Below are 26,674 nucleotides of genomic sequence, written 5' to 3'. Positions count from 1 at the left end.
CGAGCAAATCGGTTACGGATAAGCGCCAAAAAAAAGCGTAAGTTTTTTGCGCACATACACATACATACAAATACGGCCCTTACGTATACTTAGTATACTGCCGTTATTCGCATAATTGTCCCATGTTACCTTTGGTGAGAAAATCCAAACTCAAGTAAATTTGTCCCACTGAAAAAATATAGTTGTCGTTTTATGATAATGGAGACTGATTAACGTTTATATAAGTAGTGATCCGCTTTATGTTCTAAAAAAGTATTGCCTACGCTCATCACATTCCAAAAATGTTGGTAAAATTTGCAGATCTAATCGATTCTGAAATTGGTGAAAAGTAGTATGTATACGAGAAAAGTAAAAATCATAGTCTGTCGAGTAGCATTTCTTTTGAATGAAAGTTTTGAAAGGCAGATCGGGCCTGACATATTAAACTTTTAATAAACCGTTGTTGATAGAGATTGAAGATTTCGTTCACTCTTTTTGCCTTTCTCGTATACAAAGTATACGTAAAGGCTATATGTTCGCTCCAAAAACGAACTTTTTATAGGAGTCCCGGAGACCCATAGTGTTATATACCGATCGACTCAGCTCGACGAATTGAGGTGATGTCTGTGTGTATGTGTGTGTGTGTGTGTGTGTGTGTGTGTGTGTGTGTGTGTGTGTGTGTGTGTGTGTGTATGTGTGTGCGCAAAATAATCTCACTCATTTTTCAGGCACTTATCATTAACCGATTTGCTCGCAACAAGTTGCATTCGACGCGCAATCTTGTCCCATTGTTCCGTATTGAAAATTGGCCGAATCGGGCTATGGGCTTCGGAGTTATGGCCAAAATATATTTTTTTACAACAAAAATTCTCACTCACTTTTTAGACACTTACTCTTAGCTGATTTACTCGCAACAAGTTTCATTCAACGCAGAATCATGTCCCATTGTTTCGTATTGAAAATTGGGCAGATCGGACTATGGGTTTCGAAGTTATGGCCAAAATCCACTTTTTCACATGAGAAACACGTACAAAATTCTCACTCATTTTTTAGGCACTTATGCTTAACCGATTTGCTCGCAACAAGTTGCATTCGACGCGAAATCTTGTCCCATTGTTTCGTATTAAAAATTGGCCGAATCGGACTATGGGCTTCGGAGTTATGGCCAAAATATATTTTTATACAACAAAAAATCTCACTCACTTTTTAGACACTTACTCTTAGCTGATTTACTCGCAACAAGTTTCATTCAACGCAGAATCTTGTCCCATTGTTTCGTATTGAAAATTGGACAGATCGGACTATGGATTTCGAAGTTATGGCCAAAATCCAATTTTTCACATGATAAACACGTACAAAATTCTCACTCATTTTTCAGGCACTTATCCTTAACCATTTTGCTCGCAACAAGTTTCGTTCGACGCGAAATCTTGTCCCATTGTTTCGTATTGAAAATTGGTCGAATCGAACTATAGGATTCGAAGTAATGGCCAAAATACATTTGTTGACAAGAAAAATTCTCACTAATTTTTTAGGCACTTACTTTTAGTCGATTTGCCTGCAACAAGTTGCATTCGACGCAGAATCTTGTTCCATTGTTTCGTATTGAAAATTAAACAGATATGGCCAAAGTTTATTTTTTTGCCTTTTTTCACATGAGAAACACGTACAAAATTCTCACTCATTTTAAGGCACTTATGCTTAACCGATTTGCTCGCAACAAGTTGCATCCGACGCGGAATCCTGTCCCATTGTTTCGTATTGAAAATTGGTCGATTCGAACTATGAGATTTGAAGTAATGGCCAAAATACTTTTTTGCCTTTCTCGTATACAAAGTATACGTATAGGCTATATGTTCGCTCCAAAAACGAACTTTTTATAGGAGTCCCGGAGACCCATAGTGTTATATACCGATCGACTCAGCTCGACGAATTGAAGTGATGTCTGTGTGTGTGTGTATGTGTGTGTATGTGTGTGTGTATGTGTGTGTATGTGTGTGCGCAAAATAATCTCACTCATTTTTCAGGCACTTATCATTAACCGATTTGCTCGCAACAAGCATTCGACGCGGAATCTTGTCCCATTGTTTCGTATTGAAAATTGGCGGAATCGGACTATTGGATTCAGAGTTATGGCCAAAATATATTTTTTACAACAAAAATTCTCACTCACTTTTAGACACTTACTCTTAGCTGATTTACTCGCAACAAGTTTCATTCAACGCAGAATCATGTCCCATTGTTTCGTATTGAAAATTGGACAGATCGGACTATGGGTTTCGAAGTTATGGCCAAAACCCACTTTTTCACATGAGAAACACGTTCAAAATTCTCACTCATTTTTTAGGCACTTATGCTTAACCGATTTGCTCGCAACAAGTTGCATTCGACGAGAAATCTTGTCTCATTGTTTCATATTAAAAATTGGCCGAATCAGACTATGGGATTCGGAATTATGGCCAAAATATATTTATTTATAAGAAAAATTCTCACTCACGTTTTAGGCACTTACTCTTAGCTGATTTACTCGCAACAAGTTTCATTCGACGTAGAATCTTGCCCAATTGTTTCGTATTGAAAATTGGCCCAATCGGACTATGGGTTTCGAAGTTATGGCCAAAATATATTTTTTTACAACAAAAAATCTCACTCACTTTTTAGACATTTACTCTTAGCTGATTTACTCGCAACAAGTTTCATTCGACGTAGAATCTTGCCCAATTGTTTCGTATTGAAAATTGGCCCAATCGGACTATGGGTTTCGAAGTTATGGCTAAAATTATGTTTTTTACGTAAGACACACGTACAAAATTCTCACTCATTTATCAGGCACTTATCTTTAACGGATTTTCTCGCAACAAGTTGCATTCGACGCGGAATCTTGTCCCATTGTTTCGTATTTAAAATTGGCGGAATCGGACTATTGAGTTATGTCCATTTTAGTCATATATGTATCCTCAGCCGATTTGCTCGGAAGAAGTTGCATTCGATGCAGAATCCGGTCCCATTGTTTCCTGTTGAAAATTGGCCGGATCGGACTAGAGGCCTGAATAAGAGAAACGCGGATAGGTATGTGCCGCCAATCGAACCGTCAAAAAACAGCAGCAAATCGAGCAGGAGACCTGTCAAGCAGCCAAAATGTTGGCTCAAATACTGAAAACGGCAAAATTCGATTTTGTGCCATTTTTCAATAAACAAAATTGAATGTATTTTACATTAGTTTTCAATAATATATGCAAGTTATAAATAGATTATGAAATGAAATTCCATTGTTTATTGTATTATATTGTTATGTGATGTGGACACATAAAATAGGGGATTGTAAGATTTTATCTACATAAATCATTTCTTCCTTTTCATTATAGATAGTAGAATCTATAGATGAGCGAAAGCATGGCTGAGTCGATTTTTTTGCCCGTGCACACGCGCATATGACGTCACAGCCCTTAACGTTTCCATTGAAATCGTGACGTCATGCTCGTTTGGAGACACGTTTGACAGTTCGTTTGGAGACAGAGGATTTATCTTCGCTCATCTATATATTCCACTATCTATACTTTTCATGTGTTGTCCTTTGATGAAGAAGATTGAATACAGTGTTGGCAGAGTCATATTTTCTATCCGCGTTTCTTTTATTCAGGCCTCTAGATCGGACTATAGGCTCAGAAGTTATTGTCAAAATACTTTTTTTTCACCAAAAGTGCGTAGAAATTACTCACTCGAAAGAAACGAGAAAGGCACCATCACCGCTAGGTGGATTAATCTGGGTTTTTTTTATTATTCTTAGAGCTTGTTTATTGGTTGTCTTTACTTGATAAAGAGAAACAAAATTGCCTAACGTGCCAATTTTCTATTACGAATAATAGATCACCTTCTCAGTTGAATGCAATAACCTTAGAGTAAGCTATGTATGCGATAGCAGTAGCATCTTACATAAGGTAAGTTTTGTATTGGTCCTATAACCTTTACTCTGCGTACACTACGCGTAAAAGAAAGGTAAAAAATACGGTAAACAGGAAATATGACAAATAAACAAATTTTGGCTGTTTATGTTTGAAGCCATTCATTACACAAGCCGGATATTGCTTCAACCGCATTTTTATCGCGTTGAACATCAGTAATTAATAAATAAAATATTCACTTTCAAGTTATATATTCCCAACCATTCCAGTTTCATCAAAGCTTCACTTTCATGCATGCGATAACTGGTTTCAGAGTGACGACAAATAGAGCTTTCGACACTCGTGGTGTGAATTATACATACACCACATATGCCTTCCCAGGACGACGAAGTTCAATAGAAACATTTCCGGAACAATCCTGGCTCACTGCGGAATTAAACGCAGGTGATTCGCATGAAAATACAAACGGACGTTCGACGGCGCAAATTGGATGTTCAATGGGACTAATCGAACGCAGCAACAGAATCATATATCACAAGCGCAATGGTTTCCACCCTCAATATTACGTGGGGTGTTTCGGATTCAATATCCTGGATTAGTTGGCTTCCGCATCAGACCCACGGTTCTGCTTTTATGCCTCTACTCGCACGTGTACGAACGGCACCGATATTGGCAATGCCCATGACGTTGACGTTGACAGCCATCACGGCGAAGAGTGGTATTAAACCTTGCTCCCACCAATAAACACTTGCCCAAATACGAGATCAGGGCTCCTCAATTGGAATACAAATTACCGAATTAGCACTTTACGAAGAATCTCATGAATCGTAATCAGAATTCTCCTTGTTTCAGTATAATAAATTGGTAGGTGATACATTTTGGCGATACTTGCTGACGCAGTATAATCGAACAAAAATATGGGGTTTCGTGTTAGAAGATTTGCTAGTTATGAAGTGAATATTTATTAGATTAGTTATTCAGATCGCTTTTGAACTGTTGAACAACTAATCAACTAGGCCTAGGTCGTGCCTAGGGTATCCATACCTAATCCAAAGCTCTGCCGCCACGTGGTGGATTGTGGCGATGAATGATTTGATAGCACGTGCCATTTGTACTGCGGATAAAATTACCACATCTATAAGAGGCGGCTTTTTGACTATTCTGTGATATTTTGCTCGTAAAAGCAACAGAGAAATGAATCATTTTAATTTATGCACTTATTTGATATACAATATCCTCCAGTAATGAGTTGAGTAATGATCGATACGGTTTGTGAATAATTAGAATGGATACTCGTAAATTTGTGTAAAAAAATTGATGGTTTTCCATTGGTGCTTGGTGCGAATTGACTGAACCCCGACCATTTATGTTATATAAACAATTGAAATCTCTACGCGGAAGAAATAAACTACGCAATAGTGAGTTCAATTTACCCAACCTCTAACATCCGTACGGGAAGCAGAAATTTAGTAAATGGGGTCGAAGTAGTTTGCCTTTACTCCCATGTTAAAAAAGTACCCAACGGAAAATTTATTTATCCAACTGGAGGTTTAATTCACTCAATTTTGACTTCAGGCAATAAACTTAAAGTTGGCTTCCCTTTTTTCTTCCGTGTAAGTAGACGGGTGACAAATCGGCGGAATAAGAGCTGTCGAATATCAGAATTATATCGAAATGCTAATTAACGGACTTTCGTTTGACTCAACAACCAAATCGTAACGCATTGGTTGCGTTACCCGAAAATAAATTATGAAATCATGATTTATATTCATGGTGTATTTTCATAACATGAAAACACGATGGATTCATGAAATCCTGACTTATTTTCTCATTTCCGGGAACGAATTTTTACCCATGTACATTGAACTTTGGATGTTGTAGGGTTAAGGCAGGCATTTTCGTCTTTTCGCCATAGTCTCGAAAACCAATAAAAGAGACACTTTTTTGCCAAAATCATCCATACCAAATCGTAAGCTCAGGATAAAAGTTCTGCCATAGTGGAGTTCTAGCAAATGGACATTGCTTTCGTTGGTTTTAGCCCCTACGACGATGGACGGAAATACCTCCCGTGTCCCTACTCACCGATAAATGCCAATAAATCTATTATGATTAAATCATACACGGCGGTCAAAAAAACTTCCCAATTAGGGCCGTTTTCTTCACATCCGCTTAACTCGTAAGCGGTGCTTACCCATACGTTTAAACCTGGTTTAAGCCCTAAGCGGAGGTGAAGAAATTGACCCTTAGTAACTAAAATATGCTTGATACACTTTCCTTGAAAAAAGCAGTGATAAATAACTCTATATAAAACGAGGTAGGGGGAATGACGGCTTTGGCAGGTTTTGTTCTATTATTGGCAGGGGGATTCTTATGACTGACTAGACTCAAATTTGGCCTATACATTCTTTGCATATTAAAGAATATTGTGGCCAAATTCCATAAAATTTGGTCGACAATAACCCCCCTGCCAATAATAGAGCAAAACCTGCCAAAGCCGTCTTTCCCCCTATTACAGCTGAATTTTTGATTAATTTGCGCAATGAATCCATATTGCATTTTAGGCTAACATTACCCCCCGTTACTCTATCAAATAACAAATATTTTCAAGTATTGATTTTGAGAAAGAAGTTGTTCTCTTCTTGATAATCTTCTTCTTCTACTATAGCTCTACATTCCAACCGGAACTCGGCCTGCATTTTAACTTAGTATTCTATTAGCATTCCCACCATTATTAATTGAAAGCTTTTCTATACCAGCCATTGCACGAGTATGTATCTGTGTGGTAGAAGTACAATGAACCCGAAAACATCCTGGACCGGCCGAGAATCGAACTCGCCATCTCCGGATTGGCAATCCTAAGGCTTTGCTCGCAAGGCTATCTGAAGACCCGCTATTTCACTTTTATTAGAAGCAAATTAAAACAAAAGCTTTTGAAAGTGGGTCATACTTTGGTGTTCCAATATTTAAAAATAGGGCGTTTTCTGCGGTATAATGGAAGCTGATCGTTGTTATTAAGGTTACCTACACCACTTGAGACACCTTGGTTGTTACTAGCAATAAACCATTTGTTATATCTAAATAGATTAAATAAGAATCGACATATCTGCGACATTACTTCAGGGAGTGGTTATGAAAATGTCTGCGGATGCTATGAAGGATATTTTTACCTCCCTTGAGCATTACTCAATCAACCGGAAACAGGTTGTAGAAAGATGATATCGGTAATATGATTCCGAGTGAAGCCATAGGTATCTGTACCTTTTCCAGACAAGTGAAAACATAAAAAGATACAGTATTTTTACGACCGTGATAAAGTTTCGAATTAAATTTTATTGGCATATCGGTCTGAGTGCTGCTCAAAGTATAAGGGAGCAGCATAAGGTTTTGAAAGTAATGAAAGAACATAACTGAAAAGTTATATCTAGATTGTGACAAATATGAAATCTGAATCTGAAAAGATGTTGTAGTATGCGGAGGCCATAAGAAGAATATTAAATATCGAAGTGTTCGCCTTTGCCGTACATCCCATTGGGATGACTCGAGTAGTGAATGTGAATCTCTATCGGGACACACGCTGCTCCCTTTTACTTTGAGCAGCACTCAGATCGATATGCCGATAAAATTTAATTTGAAATAAAGAGATACATCTATTGTGTCTTTCACCAGCTTCCTAAATGTAGAGTCAAAGAGCCGCATTGTGACGAATACAGACTATCCTTTGTTGTATGGTATGCGAGTAATATTTGCGAATCCCTGTAAAGCAATTCCTTCCCATTAAGTTTTTGTAGGATTTTAATGCGAAGGAATCACTTCCAATGAAAATTTTAGAACGATAGTTATTTTGCATAACTAAAATAAGCCAAAACGCGAAAATACAAATCTTGATTAGCCAATAGTTGCTTGATTGTTTTTAATAATTTTACTATCTACACATAAAACTAAATGTATGCATAAGTAGTCTGTGGCAACCATAATGATGTGCCACATAAAGCTTACTGTTATTGGAACAATTCGATGAAAGCTTAAAAGTGCAGCTGCTAAGGGAAAGAAAGGGCTAAAAATTGATCAATATTGTGTGAATACATTTCTCGCACTAAAATTCATAAGATGGATAGTTTTTGTCAATAACTATCCCTCTTATGAATTTTAGTGCGAGAAATGTATTCACACAACAGTTGTACAACCAATTTAGCATGTAATTGTTTTAAACGGAGAGCGTTCAAAATTATATTAAATATAACGAATTTTGTTACTTGGGAGTAATAATTGGCGTTCTCCTATTCGACATATATACACAAGGATCTCTTCACATCCATTTCACATGGGGGCAGCAGGGACTTTGCCCAAGGGCTTGACGACCCCTCCCCATGGCCACTGCGAGTTAGACCGGGACCACCGTCCCTAACCCTTAGTTCCAAGGCGTCAAGCAACCCGTGCCGAGGGGATGCATGGCCAGGGGGTGAAATAATAAGCTAGGCCTTTAACGGAGCCTGTGGGGTACCTGGCCTGGGCACCCTCCACAGTAATTGTCCTTCACCGCGTCATGCTGGGCTCTGGCGTGGTGGACCTCTTTTCCCGAGCAACTCGTGGGATTAAAATGGAAAATCAAGCCAATTCTTCAATTAGTGATAGTAGTGTAGGCGACAACCCCTTCGCAAGAGGTGGGTTGTTCAGGTCTCCGCCTAGGAGGCCAGAGGCAATAGTCGGCAGCTCAGTGCGCAGCGCCAGCGTGGGTCACTTAACCTTCCTCTCGGCTAAAAAACGCCGGTAAGGGTTATTGACGGCCCATGGCTTGTGGAGGCGATGAACCGCAAACGCGATGGGCTTTCGGCCTTCGAGGTGGCGACGGAACAGAACAGCTGGACGCCATCATCGACTTTGCGTCATCGAAGCATAATATCAGCAAGGACCTCAAGAGGAGCTTGCTGAAACTTCGAAAGTCGATGCTGGACGCCAAGCTGGAGTGGGCGGTCGGAACGGCCAAGTGTAAACCCGTGAAATCGGTGGAGTCGAGGTCTACCCAGACTGAGGCCCAAGGATTCGCGGACTCGGGCAAGGTCGAATCGACCGAAGGCGTGCCAGCGAAGACGGTGGTACCAAAGTCTACCCAGACTGAGGCTCAAGTATTTGCGGGTACGTCGGGGGTGACTGCTCCAACGGAGCAGACACAAAAACGGGGAGACAGTCTCCAGGGATGACCTCCTGGGGCCGTTCCAAAACGCGGAGGGTTACTACTCCGAACAAGGGTAGTGGGGCTGGGAAGCTGAACCCCGGCCAGGTACCTCCAAAACCGGGGGAAGGAAGAACCTGGAAAGGTCCGTCCACTCAGGAAAGACGGTGGTAAGGGGTTACGGCAGGCTGAAAGTTCTCAGCCGCACCAGACCAGGGAAATAGAGGGGGATAACGCCTCCTGGACCCTGGTCAAGAACAAGAGGAAACCGAAGACGTGAAGGGCCGAAAAGAAGGCCCAGGCGAATGAGGGTAGCAAGAAGTCTAGGGTAGGCGCCAATCGCTCCAGGGGCGATGCCCTAGTCATCATGGCGGACGTGGCTAAGTACTCGGACGTTTTTAAGGCGATGAGGATTGACGTCAAGCTCGGTGAACTCGGCGCCGACGTACGTCGAATAAGACGTACCCGGATGGGCGAGATGATCCTCGAGCTGAAGCGGAGCGTCTCGCAAAAGGGCGCCGCCTACAAGAAGTTGGCGGAGGAAGATCGAGGCGAGACGGTCAAGGTAAGGGCACTCACTACGGAGGTGAATCTAAGGGTTAAAGACCTGGACGAGATCACCGAAGTCGAAGAGCTCGTCACGGCACTGCGGCGACAGTGTGAAGTGGAGACGTCCACCGCAGCCGTTCGGCTACGGAAAGGTACGGCAGGGACGCAGGTAGCATTGGTTCGGCTATCTACAGCGGACGCCTTCCAAGGTAGTCAAGTAAGGGAGTGTCAAGGTGGGATGGTCGGTATGCCCTGTGGGCATATACGAGCAACCCGAAGTTTGCTTCAAGTGCCTGGAACCGGGGCACAAGCAATGGGACTGCAAAGGCCCTGGCAGAAGCAATCTCTGCCGACGCTGCGGATTGGAGGGACATAAGGCACAATGCTGCACGAACCCTCCCAATTGGTTGGTTTGTTCCAACAAAGCTGCGAACAGCAAGCACCCCATGGGGGTCTGATGTTCCCGGCGTTTAAGCGTGCTGCAAAATCACAGTGCAGGTAACGCAGCTGGCTTGCTCGGCCTCGCCCGAGTGTTTGGTGTGCGCAGGTTTAGAGGAAACGGCGGAACACGTGTTGTTCGTGTGCTCACGTTTTCGCGCAATGCGTGACCACATGCTTGCCACATGTGGTCTGGACACTACCCCGGACAACCTAGTTCGGAGGATGTGTAAAGATGAAGTTGGCTGGAACGCCGTTTTATCGGCTATCCCCCAAATCGTCTCGGAGCTACACAGAAGGTGGCGCGTGGACTCAAGGATGGCTAGTTCAGGCGCAAATAAAAGGTGGTCCAAGGGATTGGAGTCGGCTTCATGGGTCATACCGGTGGTCATGCTCTGTGGTCGAACTCGATCCTTTTATCGAACAAGTGGCCGCGCGAAGAACAACATGGCATAGTCGCTTTCGCGGCGTCGGTCAACCGGGCGGGTTCCGAGCCCGAGGACGGAAAGGGGTCTTCGTCAAGGCTGGGGCAGGCGTAGGTACCGCGTCGGCAAGTCCCTCTGTGTGCTGGTGAATAGACCCTATCGCAGAAAGGTCAACTTGGGGTGCACGCGGCATCATCATTCTTGATACCAGTCGTGCAGAGGGAAGCAGGCGCGAAGTCGACCCTTCCCGATACCATGGTGTTCTTCTAAAAAAGCGAGTTATGATGTTCGGTGCTGCAAGGACACGCAGCTAACCTCGAGGGTGCGTTGTGCACTGGCCCCCCTTTGAAGCATTACTTTCTGGTTGTACCGAAGGGACTATGGGCTTGGCGGCAATGGAAACGGTTTGGCGGGTCGGGGATGTAGTCCTGGCTCTCTCGGTGATCCCTAACCCCGCACTTCCTGGTCAACCCAGGATGTCTGTTGAGCAGATTCCCCCTCCATTGCTTAGGAAGAAAAAAAAAACACCCATTTCACATAAACTTCTTATACTCTTGAGAATTATTGTGTAAAAATATGCCATAAACATGCAAAAAAAAAGGAGCATAAAAAATACACGTCATTATGTAAAAGTGAGCTCACTTCTCCATCATGACGTGTTGCTTGCACAGCAAAAAAAAATGTTAAAATTCAACGTCGTGTAAACACATTCCGTACCTAAATGAATTTTGCATCAACATTCATGCATATGTTAGTGCAACGCATAGGTGCATAAAATTACATTTTTATTCAAATAGTATCAATGTTTCTTACGGCTGTATAACTGTGTATCTTATTTTTCATAATATTGAATGATTAAAACTTGAAATTCGCGCGATCCTATAAATAGTTGGAAGATAATTGGAAGCAATACTGGCAAGATTGCCAGAAATAAAATTAACATAAGAACATGATTTATTTAATTTCATTAGTATGTAGGGGAACGGTTCGGCACTTCATCGCATAGCTCCTATTTCCATCCCATCAAAAACAAGGCAATGAAAAGGAATTTGGTTTGTTTCTTATTTTTGTGATTTTTTCCAGCAGTAAGCACGCGTGTTAGCAGAAAGAAGCGACGAGATTGGTGATGTATTTCTTCGTTTTGCGATGAGATTAATATATGTACAGTGAGATGGAAAACGGAACCGTTCACCTATGTAATTTTTGTGCGAAGCTGTGTAATGATACTAGCTAAAAGAGTATGATATTTGCGAAAAGATATTTTAGTTACTAGATAAAGATTGTCGCTGTCGAGGATAGGGGAGCTAAATATCAAAGAAGGAAAATCCATACGATTTGACAGCTTGGTACCCAACATGTTCCGGACATCAGAACAAAGGGAACCGAAGCGACAATCTTTATCTAGTAACTAAAATATCTTTTTATTTGCGGTCAGAGCGTTTGCAGCAAGTTAACTTTCATGTTCCAGCCCGGCGCTACCGGCAACGTCAGCCCTTCTAAATAGTCTGTCCGACACTTCACAATGTTTGGGCAAAATCACCCGCTTGAACGTTGCTTCAACCTCTTCAACGACATTGATTGGTTCGATTTTAATTGTAGCAGAACGAAATTCAAAATTAGATTTAAGGCAAATTTTTAGTTAGCATACAAGTTTTAAACCAGTCTGTACAGTTAATACTGAAGACGAAGATAAATAAATAAATAATTTGAATAGCACTAAACTAACCGATGTTAATACTACGGAATATTATTAGTCACTATGCAAAACTGTTTAATGCAATAAAATGCAATCAGCATTTTAAAAAGCACTCTCGCCCATTCACTACAGAACAAAATGATTGGTTCTTCGTCTAGATAATTCAGATCCTACCCACTCTTGTCGTTCTGCCTTTTGTATTAAGCAAAGTTTTTTTTTTAACTAATTGTCTAATACATGCATTCATCTCTTAGACTAGGTGTTCCGTGTTTTCTTAACACTATCATCCTTATTTGCTGTGTTACTTTTTAGTTATTATTAATACATTTCAATTGATTCTGGCAGTTAGAATTTTTCCTCTGGTTTTATTGAACCATGTAGTATTAAGCGAAGTATTTTTTTCCATTCAATGTTGTTTCTACAGTTTGATTGTATTGGAATTCTAATTTAGCTTTTAAATACATAAACGCGTATTTCATGGTGTCGATCTCGTCTCCCGAGTAGACGGAAATAGCTCAATAATATTAAATGTTGATTAGATAGCAAAATGAGACATGGACATGATTGATACAAGAGATAAAAGATCGGACGACAATATCAATATTTTGCACCAAGATATCATGAGGAGATCCAGTTATGCTATTTGTAAGAAGTGATCAATATCTTGTGTGATTAGTTGGTTCTTATCCATAAGATATATTGATTTTTAAATGATATTTCGGTGCTATTTTTGATATTATTGCCTGCTCGTTTATCTCTTATGTATATCAATCAAGTCCATATCATGTTTTGTTATTCTGTTCATGGCTTCTACCTGAGGTGTGCCTTATTTCTTACATGCAGCCTTTCTTCCTAATCAAAACTGAATTGCAAGAACTTGCACATAGTTGATCTTCAGCTTAGCATAATTTGATGATTTAAATTACAAAATGAAATTGTATTTACAATTCTCTTGAAAAAACGCATTTGGCAACCACGACCACAATACTTTTTTGTAAGCTGATGATGTCGTTTTACGAAAATTTTATCGAAACCGTTTGATCGTGCATCATAAAATATCATGAAATACCACCTTTTGTCCAGTGTGAGGACCAGAGCAAAGTTTGTAATCATTATGAGAGCAAATAGATAGTAGGAATATCAAATTGAAGTCATGTTGATATCCAAATTGTCACCCCTCGCTGGTTGTTAGATTTTTCAACAATTCTGTATAAGAATCTACCGAAACCTGTATAAGAACTGGGCATATGCGAAATTGCTAGATTCTTATACAAATATTGTACACCCGATTCTGTATTTACACGGATTTTTTTAACACGGCCGTGTAAAAAAATTCCCAAACAAAATTTTTGCAAAGTTTCTCCATTTTGCATGATTCGTCGAGAAATCATAAAACTTCCCCCGTGTAAAAAAGAATCGGGTGTATAAGAATCTAACATTTTTGTAAGCTTTTCTAACATTTTTTGTATAAAAATCTGACAATTCCGCATATGCCCAGTTCTTATACAGGTTTTAATAAATTCTTATACAGAATTGTTAGAAAATCTAACAACCGCCGGTTGGGTGTATAAAAACTAGAGATGGGCAAAACGGATCACTTTGATGAACGGATCAGATCTGGGTCATTCATTCTAATGATCCGGATCTTTAAGTCGAATCGGATCCTTAGAACAACACGCAAGAAGAAGGGAAAATAGTGAAACGTTAGTCATTCAAGCTTACAAATGGTCAAATTATTTGCATATATGGTGATCTGGATCTTTTAAAAAATGATCCAAGAATCATTCACTCACTTTAGAGATCCGGATCTGAACGCCCATTTCTAGACGGATAATAATCTTATTATTCATTATGTTATCCAAAACCAACATCAAAATCAGTTTTTGATGTGCTTTCATCGACAGCAGAAATAGTCACAGTAAGATTTTTTTGCTGTACATTTTTTTATTGTTTACAAAAGGATATGAATCTAATAATCAAAAAGCGATTCCACAACATCAAAACAAGTTATCGATATGATCTCAAGCTTTGCTCGGGGAGGTTGTAGCATACAGGTAAGCAAACTCTGTTCAAAAGATGTTGTTAATCGTATTAGGCAGTTGCAAATATTTAATCAACATTTTCTCCCACTGGTTTCCGAAAGCCCAGGGGGGGGGGTGCTTATAATAAAAAATTAATATTAAAATGAAAAAAAAAATCAAAAAACTTCTCGGATTGGTTAAAGAATGTTTTGAAAATCCTCAAAATTAACCAAATTTTATTTTGTTGACCCCTCAAAATATTATTTTTTGACAAAAAAATCCAAGGGGGGGGGGTATCAGATATCAGGTATCAGAACGTCGGCTCCAGGGACACGTTCACCTCAATTCGGGAGATTTATGCCATCGCCTTCACAGCCTTTCTCATCACGCACCTGACGGAAAAGGAAGTGAACAAAAAGGAAAGGAATATGGATGGGAGAAAAATGGGAAGTTGAGGAAAGGTACCCTTGAAGAGGGCATATAACGTATACAACACGTACAAAAGCTCATAGCTCCTTACCACAACGGGTTATGAACAACAGAATTCAGGTTTCTGTAGTCAATTTCACTTAGTAAGTGTTTACCAAATATTTGGAAACGCAGTTGCGCATAAACTGGGCAGTTACATATCAGATGATAAGAAGTTCCATAATCTTAGATATTGGAATAGCTGGCTCAGGACCAAAAAAGTCTTGTGATGCTCCAGTGCGAGCTAACTCATCAGCCAATTCGTTTCCAGCTATGGAAGAATGACCAGGTACCCATATAAGGTGCAATGTATTAACTGAATTCAGTTCCTCTATTTGAGTTCGACATGCGATTACTAACTTCGACCTTGAGTTGGCCGAAGCGAGGGCTTTGATAGCTGCTTGACTATCTGAACAGTATATTACTTTGCCCATTATGTGTTTCTGCAGTGCAGATTGCACTCCACACATAATGGCAAATATTTCCGCTTGAAAGACAGTGTAGTGTCTACCCAGTGAGTGGGACTGTTCCAATCTTAGCTCACGCGAGTAGACACCTGCACCCGCTCTACCTTCGAAGAGGGAGCCGTCAGTGTAACAAACAATGCTGTCCGACATACTTCTCTCCAAATAGCCAGATGTCCACTCATTCCGCGAGGGGAATTGTGTTGAAAATGTCCTATAAGGAAAACTACTAGCGAGTGTGAGATCACTTGGAGCAAGGACTGTTCTGTCCCAATCAACCATGAGTTGTAACAACGAAGTGTGTGTAGAACTGCGGTTTACAGGATTCTCTTCCAAGAAACCGAGAACCCATAATCGGTAAGTACAAGAAAGTGCTTCTTGTTTGAGATGTATGTGTAGTGGGACAACGTCGAGAAGAACCTCGAGAGCAGCCGTGGGAGTCGAAGAGAACGCACCAGTCATTGCCATTAGGCACATCCTTTGAAGATGGCCTAATTTAGACTGAATTGTCCTCACTTCACCCTTTTGCCACCACACAAGACATCCATGAGCCAAAATTGGTCGTACAACTGTTGTGTAAATCCATTTGATATATTTAGGTTTAAGACCCCAAGTTTTACCAAAAGTTCGTCGGCATTGGCCGAAAGCCATACACGCCTTTTTGACTCTGAACTCAATGTTAGGAGTCCAGGAGAGCTTGGAATCAAGAATTAGTCCCACATACTTTACCTGATCCGTTACATTGATTTCAGAGTCAAAAAGATGTAATGGGCGAATACCGTTACGGTTACGTTTTTCCGTGAAAAGAACAATAGATGTTTTATTCGGATTAACCGAGAGGCCATATTGGCGACACCAACTTTTGACTGCCTGAAGAGCGTTTTGCATCAGGTCGAATAAAGTAGTAATACACAAACCGACTATCAATATTAGATAATCGTCAGCAAATCCATAGGTAGGAAAACCGCCATTATTGAGTAATCTCAATAGCGTATCTGCAACGAGGTTCCACAAAAGTGGAGATAATACTCCCCCTTGGGGCAGCCACAGACACTTTATTTCCTAATCGCTGCTTATCGTAATGTCGAGTAGAGATGTCGGTTTTTAAGCATCTGGTGAATCCATTTGGTAATTATATTAGGTAGCCCATGACATCGTGCGGCTTCCAATACTGCATCGAAAGACACGTTGTCAAAAGCACCCTCAATATCTAAGAACGCACCCAAGCATGATTGCTTTTGGGCAAATGCTTTTTCGATGTCGTAGACAACCTTGTGTAGAAGAGTCACGGTGGACTTTCCAGATTGGTAAGCATGTTGATTAACATGAAGAGGCATGTTTTCCAAACAGTCATCACGAATGTGATGATCGATAATACGTTCTAAGCATTTCAGAAGAAATGCGGTCAGACTGATGGGGCTAAAACTCTTTGCTTCTTCATACGAAGCACGTCCTCCTTTTGGGATAAACTTTACAGTGACATCCCGCCAGGATATGGGAATATACCCAGTAGCAAAACTGCATACTAAAAGTTTTTTCAAAACATGTTTGATATGCTCAAAACCCCTCTGAAGAAGAACGGGATAGATCCCATCTTCCCCTGGAGATTTGTAAGGAGCAAAACTATTAAGAGCCCATTGAATCGATTCAGTAGTTATGATTCTACGAGCCTGAGCCCAAGACCCATAGCTACATGAAAAGACATCAGGAACATCCGAAGATGCAATACCTACACATCCAGGGAAGTGTGTATCAAATAAGTGCTCTAACGCTTCTTCGTCAGAAGAAGTGTAGTCGCCATTTGGTTTGCGAATTTCGCCAACTTGGAAATCCTTGGATCTCGCAAGAATTTTATTCAATCGAGTGGCTTCACTCAAATTGGAAACATTTGCACAAAGGTTTTTCCAGCCGAATCGTTCAGCAGATCGTAGAGCCTTCTTGTAAGCTTTGCGAGCCAACTTGAAAGAATCCGTCCCTGCTGAATGGCGTCTGTTCCAACTCCTTCTACACTGCTTCCCGAGCTTAGCCAAATCGGAATTCCACCACGGGGTTCCTCTTGAGGTTTTCACAGAACGCAAGGGGCAAGCTTCTTCAAAAGCTTCCACGATATGCAACGTTGTAGTATCAACGGCATCATCCAAGTCTGTAGGAGTTTCAATGGATGGTAGATATCCATGAAATTTTGTCGAGAGCAACTCTGTATAGAGATTCCAGTTGGTTGAACGGGGATTTCTAAAACGCAAGGTCTGCGAAGAAACATTCAACTGATCAAAATAGATGTAGCGATGGTCAGATATGGATTCCTCATCTGACACATGCCAATTCGTCAACTCGTGACTGATTCGATTGGAGCAGAGAGTTATGTCTAATACTTCTGCTATATTAGATACCATAAAGGTTGGGCGATTGCCTATGTTAAGTAAACCAAGTTCGGTACTACTTGAGTTATCCTAACTGTAGCCATTGTGAATTACGATAATACACTCAACAACTTCAACATTTATGTGAACAGCAACGATTAAACCCAGTCGGTATCGTATCAAGAACGTCAAAGACGAAACACAGAGTACACTGTGAAAAACGCATATAGCGAATCCATATAGGTGACAATTAGATGAAAAACTAAATAAAAACATACTCATAATCCCACCCTTATTTAACCTCAAGTTGAGATTGAATAAGAGTAGTCGATTATTCCGGAGAAGCAAAAAGTCAACTACGCCATAGCTCCGGTTAGCGCAATAAGGGCTCAATACTGTGAAGGGTGCCCTGGTGCTTCACAGGCTCCGTTAGCGGTTAGGTTCTTTTTAGACCCCCTAACCATTCATTCATAGGCACGGTAAGCATAAAGCCGCATCACACCAAGAATTAGGGGTCACCTGTATGGTGGACTTTTACCACTGGAACAGGCAATCCGTAGCGTTATTCTTAGCCAGACAACCGGCTGCTGACACCACACGGCTATCTAGGCTGTTCGTGGGGAGAAGTTGACATTGACTTTACGTCAACTCTCAATGTGGCCGAACAGCCAGTTGCAAATATTTAATCAACATTTTCTCCCACTGGTTTCCGAAAGCCCAAGGGGGGGGGGGGTGCTTATAATAAAAAATTAATATTAAAATGAAAAAAAAAAATCAAAAAACTTCTCGGATTTGGTAAAGAATGTTTTGAAAATCCTCAAAATTATCCGAATTTTATTTTGTTGCCCCCTCAAAATATTATTTTTTGGCAAAAAAATCCAAGGGGGGGGGATAGTTTTTAAATATTTGTATCGGCCTTATTTGCATGTTCGGACCACGAAACATAGAGGGAAATTCCTGTAAGCACTGATACGCACCAACAAAATGAACAAACTACTGATTAAAGGATGGCAGATTTTCATGCAGATTTGTATATTCTTATGTTCAATGAAGAGAATTTTAATGGTAGATCAAAGATACGTTATAATACACATAACTTAAGGTTATGTTTCATTTATGTTAAAGTATTGAAATTTTAAGGAACGGTAAATGTACCAACTTTGACCGCTTTAGTGCCTAATTTGACCAACCCTGAAAAACGCATATTCTTTGAGAGTAATCGGTTAGTTTCAACAGCATAGGAGCCTAGGGAATAAATCTCCTATTGGAACTAATAAAACCCCAACCATTGATTTGTTTTTGGAGTTTTACTCAAAATTGGCCAAATTAGATGCCATGGCGCATGGCCAAAGCCGGTATAGATTCCCTACATACAGAATTCGGTTACTATTAATTTCGTATTTTTTAAGAGTGTGCATAGTTATTGGTGAGTTAACGATTTACCTTTCCATTAATACATAAATCTACTCTCAACGAGGGGTGGGTCTGCAAAAGTGTCGTTTAATTAGAACAACAAGGGAATACCAAGCGCTGCTAAGTGAGTGTAAAGTAGAGTGGGGCAAGAGTACGCACTTAGTTTTCAATCGAATATGTGGCCCTTATGAAGCAAGCTTCTGTATATCAAATTCAATGTCGACGATTCGTATACTCTTCCTGTATGTTACCCAGCGGGAGAAATATTGAAATTATTGAAATTCGTTTTAGTAAAACCCTTATTGCAAGACACCTGAAAAACGCACTCTTACCCCACCCCAACTAAAAATGTTGATTTTTCATCATTTTGAACGGAATTTTGTCAAACAAAAGTTGTTCTAGTCGTTAATCCGGAGAGTTTTAGCGTACCCACAATTGTTTTTAATGGTATTATATCCAGAATGGACTACTTTAACACTACCGCAACATTAGGACATACCACAACGATAGGACGTTTTACCCTATATTATGGAATGTTTAAAGATTACGTAACTCTGGAAGGGGAAGGGGGTCCTAGAAATGTAAACTTTCATACAAAAAAAAAACAACATTTTTTTAAATACCAAAAACTACAGAGGTATAATATATCAGGTTTCGTTCGTGTAAATAAAGGAATTTTCATATAAAAAAGTTAAGTTGATCAAATGAAATAATCATGAAGATGAAATTGTGTTTTCGGACTATGTTTAGGTGTAAAACAATACCTATTACAGCTTCATTATTTCGCTTCAGTGCTTTGCTCGCTATATCGTTTCTAACACCAAAGGACTTCAGCTTATCCTTAAAATGAGAATTTGTGATAACTTTCCGAAGATACCCGAATATTCGGGTGTGACATCAGAACTTGAAGGTTGGATCGATGTACTGCACCATAAAGTATTCTATACAGTGTCTTATCGAAATGGTATAAGCATCTTGAACGTATATGTATATGGCAATGAAATACTAGTTGCGGAAACAAAATTATATTTTGCAAAATGACCAGAAAATTATCTAACTTCATATCACCCTTCTTGTTATTTATTCAAATCGTTTACAATTACACATAACAATAGTTGGTCAGAATACATGTCAAACTGATGCAGTTCTGCTAGTTCATCTTTTTTTTACAACTTAAAAAAACGAAAACATACTCTAACCCACGCACACTCTTGCTCCACTCAACTCGATATTCTGTTATCTTTGCCACTGTTTTACTTGGGCTTAGAAATGTAGAATACAATCAAGTCATCTTACCACGATTTCATCCCAGCTTTCGTGGTCAGGGTTCTTCTTCTTCTTATTGGGATTACATCTCTCACTGGGACATTGCCGCCTCGCTGCTTAGTGTTCATTCAGCACTTCCACAGTTATTAACCGCGAGGTTTCTAAACCTAGTTACCATATTTGAATTCGTATATCATGAGGCTAACACGATGATACTTTTATCGCTGGGCAAAACACAAGTCGAGACAATTCCCAAACAAAAATTGTCTAGACCTGCATCAGGAATCGAACCCAGCCACCCTGGTCTTGCTTTATGGCCGCGCATCTTACCGCTAGGCTAAGGAGTGCCCCTTGTGGTCAGGATCTTTAGGTCGAAGATCCTTAATAATCTCAAATGATGATTTTACCCAAGTTGGCTTATTTATTTATATTTCGTCAATCAAGATTGTAGTCCGTATTGTTTCATTGAGTGCATATAATATTTCTGAATTACATGTTTTCGTCATAGGTTACAATAAATAATAATGTAATATCTACAAAACTGGTTAGTGGTAATGAAAACTCGAGTGCTCTGGGCAGCAGGTCCTAGTTTGAATGGCATCCTGACGAAAACGGGTTGGGTAGATTAAGAGAAGTTGGTTGATGTAGATCATCCATCGACGGGTAAGGATTTCAAGTCTCACCCTTCTGAAGCTGTATAGGTCGGTAGGTTAGATAAAGACTGTTCAGTTTATTGAGAGGACACTTTTACATGACTATATAAAACAGACAGATTGGTTAATTTTGATGGAGTTTGCTTTATCGTATATTATAATACACTGTCAATCAACTGTAATTTTTGAAAAGAGATGAAACAGATTAAATCCAACAAAATGGCACCTTTTGTCATTCGAATTTAGAGTAAACACAAATTTTCCAACAGATTTTTTTATAGGCAAAATTAACAGTTTATAATAAAAATGTAGATTGGCATTTCAACAAAATCATCAAGATGATCGGAAAGAAACACAATGTCAATGATTTGTCAATATCCAGAAACAGTAGAGCCTGTGGCAGCCCGAAAACAGAATATAAACGGTTGAAGCTGTTGAAAATCCAATAAATTGAGATTGTTATGAATATTGCAAATTTCTGTGTTAGAATTGTTTGGTTGATAATTGGATTTCATTTCTAGAATGTCAAATAATATATTCAACGAAAAAAAAACAGATTTCTTAAAAGATTGATGATTTAAAAATATCGACAATACAAAGTGTCCTCTTTATAAACTGAACAGTGTCCTTAGTATGCTCATCAAAACTAGACCACACCGAGGAGGTTTTGAAAATTGCTTTTTTTACAGCCGCGTGAAGAATACGATCAGACGGTGGAGAGTTGCTGCTCCGGGGTTCACTTCAAAAGCTGTCAACATTTCATGGATACATATTGGTGAGGCGGTTTTTGTCACTAAGCCGTACCCGTCTTTAACGGTTTATCGCTTTATCAGCTGGCGCTTCACAAAGAAATTAAAGGTATCCCGTATTGACCCAAATTTTCCACAAATCAATGCGTATTATTAGCAAACTATAAATAAATTCCACAAAACACATATTTTTCCACAGTAAATTAAAAAAAAATCACAAAAAATCATTGAAGACGAATAAAAAAATTAAATGTTAATAAATAATAGAAAAAGCACTAAACTTGAATAAACTTTCCACAAACAATAAACGTTTTTGAAAGAGTCACCCATGGAAAAAATCAATAGTTTTATTTGCCATTATAATAATTCAGTTCCTTCCATAACAGATGAAAAATTATGTTCACATGAGTGGCTGATAGTAAACAAGCAGATGCCTAACAGCAAAAAAAAACATCCATTGTGAGGATAATCTTAATATACACTTAGTGTACGCGAAAGCTAAACAAGATTGCGATTGAAAAGGAAAAAAATACGTCTTCCTAGTAAAAAATATGGTAGAGCTCCTAAATAACAAATGGGTTCAGTACCTTAGAAGAATAAAATCAAATAAACAAAGTACCTAATACATAGAGTACTTTTGAAAAGTCTTTATTGATGTATAATACTCGTACCTGCTTATCTGATACTGTCAAAGTGAATTCACTTATAATACAATTGATTAAAAATCCAATTTACCAGTAGATCACGGCTCTAGATTCATGCCACGGTGCTACAGAATAATCATCGTTGTTCACGTAGAATCACATTTCACATGTCACTCCGATTTAACCATCAATTCTATTCCGCTTATCGCATGAGCTTTTCTATCCTGCCGGATATATCCTGAATTCCATCTGCAACGTCAATCACCTTCCAGCCGAAGTTATCGGACAGCAAAACTCCCGCGCACTTATCTAAAATTCAATTCCAAAAGCATCACTTCCCATCCTGACCCGCAGTCGCACGGCCTCGAACTGATCTCGGTCAACATCCGACTGACACACTGGGGAAGTTGGTCATTTAATATCCGCCAAAAATGCGCCCGAATTGAGATCCCAGCTCTCTATTCATTGCTCTTGCCCTGCCAGCAAACACTTCCATATGCGAGCATTTTAGCACAAGGACACTGATTCCTGCCGCCACTACTGCTACCAACAACCAAACCGAACAAAGCGACCATTCCGTTCCGCTGTGGAAAACACACAGAGGGCACTGTGGCGCAACGGTAGTGCAACAGCTACCTAAAATCCTATGTCCCACCCATACCAGGCGGGTGGTGCTGGGTGGCGTTGACAAACACAAAAATCTCTGCCTCCTCTCGAAACACAACCGCACTCTGTCACACTAGCCCACAACTGCTCGAGGTGAAGAAGATTCCACCCAGCAGCGTGAAACTTTGCACTAAGCAGATTCACCCAGTTTCCCGGAACACGCGGCGCAAGAAGGGGTGTGCAACGGAAAACCGAACCAACTGTGCTGTGTCAGAGGGTTGTAGGATAGGCACCAGAGCCCTTGGTCGTCAGTTTTCCGAACTCAATTCCGAACAATCCAATCCCGTCGACGGTTCCGCAAGAACTGAATCCGAGATGAATCCTGGTCCGGCTGGTCTCCTGCATGATCTCGGTGAAAATCATGCCGCTGCTGCTGTCTGCTTTTAGTATCGCACACCACGCATCTCTCTTCTTCAATCAAGTCTGTCAGCCCAACAACGCTTCGCGCTTCGAGAGTGTACTCGGGATGATGATATCGCACAGTCTCACTTATATCGATTAGGGGTATGCGATATAGAATTGTCTAGCGCTCATTAGAAACAAAGCAAGGAATATGTACAGCACATTATAAATATTTCGGTGTTACAGGAAACTATTGATTATATATATGTCAAAAAGTGACAACGGAAACGTTGGAAACACTTTAATTAAGATCTGTTTTTTACGTAAACTACGTCTAAGGGGAAGGCTCGAATACTTGCCCTATAATAGCTGATGGCCCTTCAAATTTGCATGCACCGTTTTTATGATATTTGATGAGTGTAAATTATGACGCAAATTACTGTCAATTTCTATTATCTAATGGAAAGTTGTCCTGGAAGATCTTGATTAAAAAAAATTATTTCCTTAGTTTAATTTTTTAGATAATCCAAAATGGTAAGTAGCTCCCGGAGTCGAAGAATAAGCTCTGCTCGATAGAACGGCCGTCCATTGTTTTTGTTCGACAAAATGTCATGATTTCGCCTTAGTGATACTAATCTATGAAATATCACGCGCCTCCACCCGGGGAGAAGACATGGACAGAAACATGATTCGGACTTGATTAATATAAGAGATAAAAGAACGTACAACAGTATCAAAAATTTGCACCGAAATATCATGCAAATATCAAGATATGGATTAGAATAAACTGATGGCACATGATATTGATTACTTCTTAGAAATAGCATAATTTGATCTCGTCATGATAGTTTAGTGCAAAATATTGATATTGTCGTCTGCTATTTTATCTCTTATATCAATCATGTCTATATCTTATTTTGATATTTTTGAGCTATTTTCGTCTACTCGGGCACGCGTCCGTTCATATCAAAACGAGGCAAACGAATGTAAGGTTGTCAGGAGAATATTCCAAAGCTGTACTCCAAGCTAAATTTTGATTTCTTTTCAGGATTTCGATCAGGAGAATCATTTAAAAAACTGTTCAAAGCATAAATCCTAAAATGTTGTCTAATAAAAATCTATTATGTACTATGAGCCATATGCCCCAGTTTATATCTTGATGGATTATTTATAACCTATAGTAAATGTTTTTCTGGCTTCGGTGTTCGTTACACGCCAGAAAATGGGTTAACAAACAATAAAATCAAAAGAACTAATACGACAAGGCACTAATAGAATGTTGCGAAACCAAAAAAGAAAAATTAATAGAAAAACCGCACACCCATAATATCGACTCTCTCCGTATCCGCGGATGAAAGAAACTCAGCTCGAGAGTTTTCTCCGGTTGCGCTTGAATGAATGCGTTGTGTTTTGGATCTGGGGAAATTGGGGCTCGGTTGCAGCGACGGTCAATGAATGGTGACGTCATGGATTGGGAACGTAAACAGAGAGTGAGTGGCATATCTGACGCTATGGCGAGATCTCTGTTCTCAGCACGTGGTTGTAGTAGCTACAGCTGTGAAGAAACGAAATGCTCCCCGGTACACACCATCGGAAATAATTCAATGAATGAATGAATAGTGACTAGCGTTTTGTGGGAAATGGTTGCGTGTATGTGCGAGAGCGATTCTTCCTTACCGGACTGTAGCTCACACGCGTGGTGCTTTTGCTTGTTGATGTTTCGAATTACAGTAGAGTCGGAACGATTCTTTGATTCCGTTGCGTCCCGGCCTCCGCAATGTGATGCTACTGAATGGATACGCTGCGTAAGACTGGAAGTCAATAGGGGAGTCGATTTACATGCATTTGACAATAAAGTATCATAATTATATTCATATGAGTATACATCTTTGAGTACTGTATTTACTTCAGATTATTTTTTGATTTTTTTTTAATTTGTCAACCTTTGTTTTAGAAAAATATGTTGTGTTTTTTAATGTATTTGAGTGCACATATTTGGAACATGCAAATAAACGTAACAATCAATTGATCTTGCTGTTCTATTAAATTAAAATAAACTTAAATTGTGCTTGCTTGTAAAATTTAATAGAATTTAACTGAATATCGAATGTTAATTCGTTTGATGGGTTTAGTTGTATTTTTACATGCCATTGAATTTTCAAAACTATTTGCTGTGTACCCTCAATCCTCATTCATGATCTATTCATTTATAAGCAAAGATAGTATTTTTGAATTCGTACATCATGAGGCTAGTATGATGTTACTTGTGCCTTTCTTTTGTAAATGCCTTCTTGTATCTTTTAGAAATAGTTTTGGAATTTCCTTCAGGAACTCTTTGTAGTTTCTGTTTGAAAAAAAAAAACAAAATCCGCTCTTTGAATGAATGAATCGAGTTTCAGACATAGTAATTGAGACCAGTTGATTTTTAACCATAAATATTTATCTTATACCAAAGAATTACTCGAACATGTAGAAAAATTGTTATTTTTCAATAACAAATATCTGACGAGGATACAACGAGATACAAATGAAACCTCTTGTAGTAGAAAGCTTTGAAGCTTATCTGCATTGATTTTACTGCCACTTTTTGCAACCTTGCGAGATATTTTGGTGTGAAAAATGTGTAATTTTGTTCGTAAATCTCGAATTTCCTTCTAACAATTGAAAATATAGTTATAGCTAAATGCTGTATTTTTATGTCCTGAATAAGTTTCTAGAACATTGTTAACCTAAAAAACTCAACCATGCAAAGTTATTCATTGTAGACCGGTTTTTATAGAGTTAAATAACCTATTATCAAAAATTGAGTCATATTTTGTTTGTTTCAATAGTAGTGTCTTTGACAAAGTTTTTCTGTACATTATTTCTGACAACTTTCCCAAAGACGCCATTTTGTTTCAACAAATTTTGAAAAAAAAAAAATTCTATCTCACTTTTAGGTGAATTAATCAAAAATGAATTTTCTCTAATGATACCCCTTGATGTATGCAACATACTTGTTGAGCATACTATGCCATTTAAAACACGATTTCATACCGAAAAAGCTGACGATCACGTTTTTCGGGATTTTAACCACTGTGCCATCGGCCGAAACGTCGGGCAAGCAAAAAAAAACATCTTTCTGATTCTCCAGACTGAGAAAGCCAACTTCCGAGTATTACATTTTATCCAGTCGGAAAACTATAGGAACTCTAGGAAGAATTACAGGAGAAGTTCCTATACGAATTTCTTAGGACATAACTGATGGAATTCCTGGGGAGTAACTTTGGAAATTTCTAGAAAAATGTCCAGCTGATTTTTCATTGAAATTTCCGGAAAAATGTCTGGAAGAATTTCTGGGAAACATTTGGAAAAACTCCCGTAGGAATTCATGAAAAAATTTCATAAAGAAGGATCAGGAGAATTTTTTGTTAAACTGCTAGAGGTACTCCTGCACGTATTTTCAAATAATGTATAAAGGAATTCCAGA

At 39.4% G+C, this 26,674-nt stretch overlaps 1 protein-coding gene across 1 annotated transcript in view; it reads right to left on the bottom strand.

Annotated features, from left to right (window-relative positions):
• The window catches only part of LOC134213205 (monocarboxylate transporter 2-like), a 265,394-nt gene extending 242,214 nt beyond the window's left edge, over positions 1-23,180 (bottom strand). The window contains exon 1 of the mRNA XM_062691921.1: positions 22,289-23,180. The gene's annotated coding sequence lies outside the window, so the exon portion shown is untranslated. The remainder of the gene's footprint in view (positions 1-22,288) is intronic.
• Between the last annotated feature and the right edge of the window lie 3,494 nt (positions 23,181-26,674).

This window comes from Armigeres subalbatus, chromosome 2 (assembly GCF_024139115.2).
Source record: "Armigeres subalbatus isolate Guangzhou_Male chromosome 2, GZ_Asu_2, whole genome shotgun sequence".
Lineage (NCBI taxonomy): Eukaryota > Metazoa > Arthropoda > Insecta > Diptera > Culicidae > Armigeres > Armigeres subalbatus.
The sequence above is the reverse complement of the archived record's forward strand: the minus strand, read 5'-3'. Positions and strand labels throughout refer to the sequence as shown.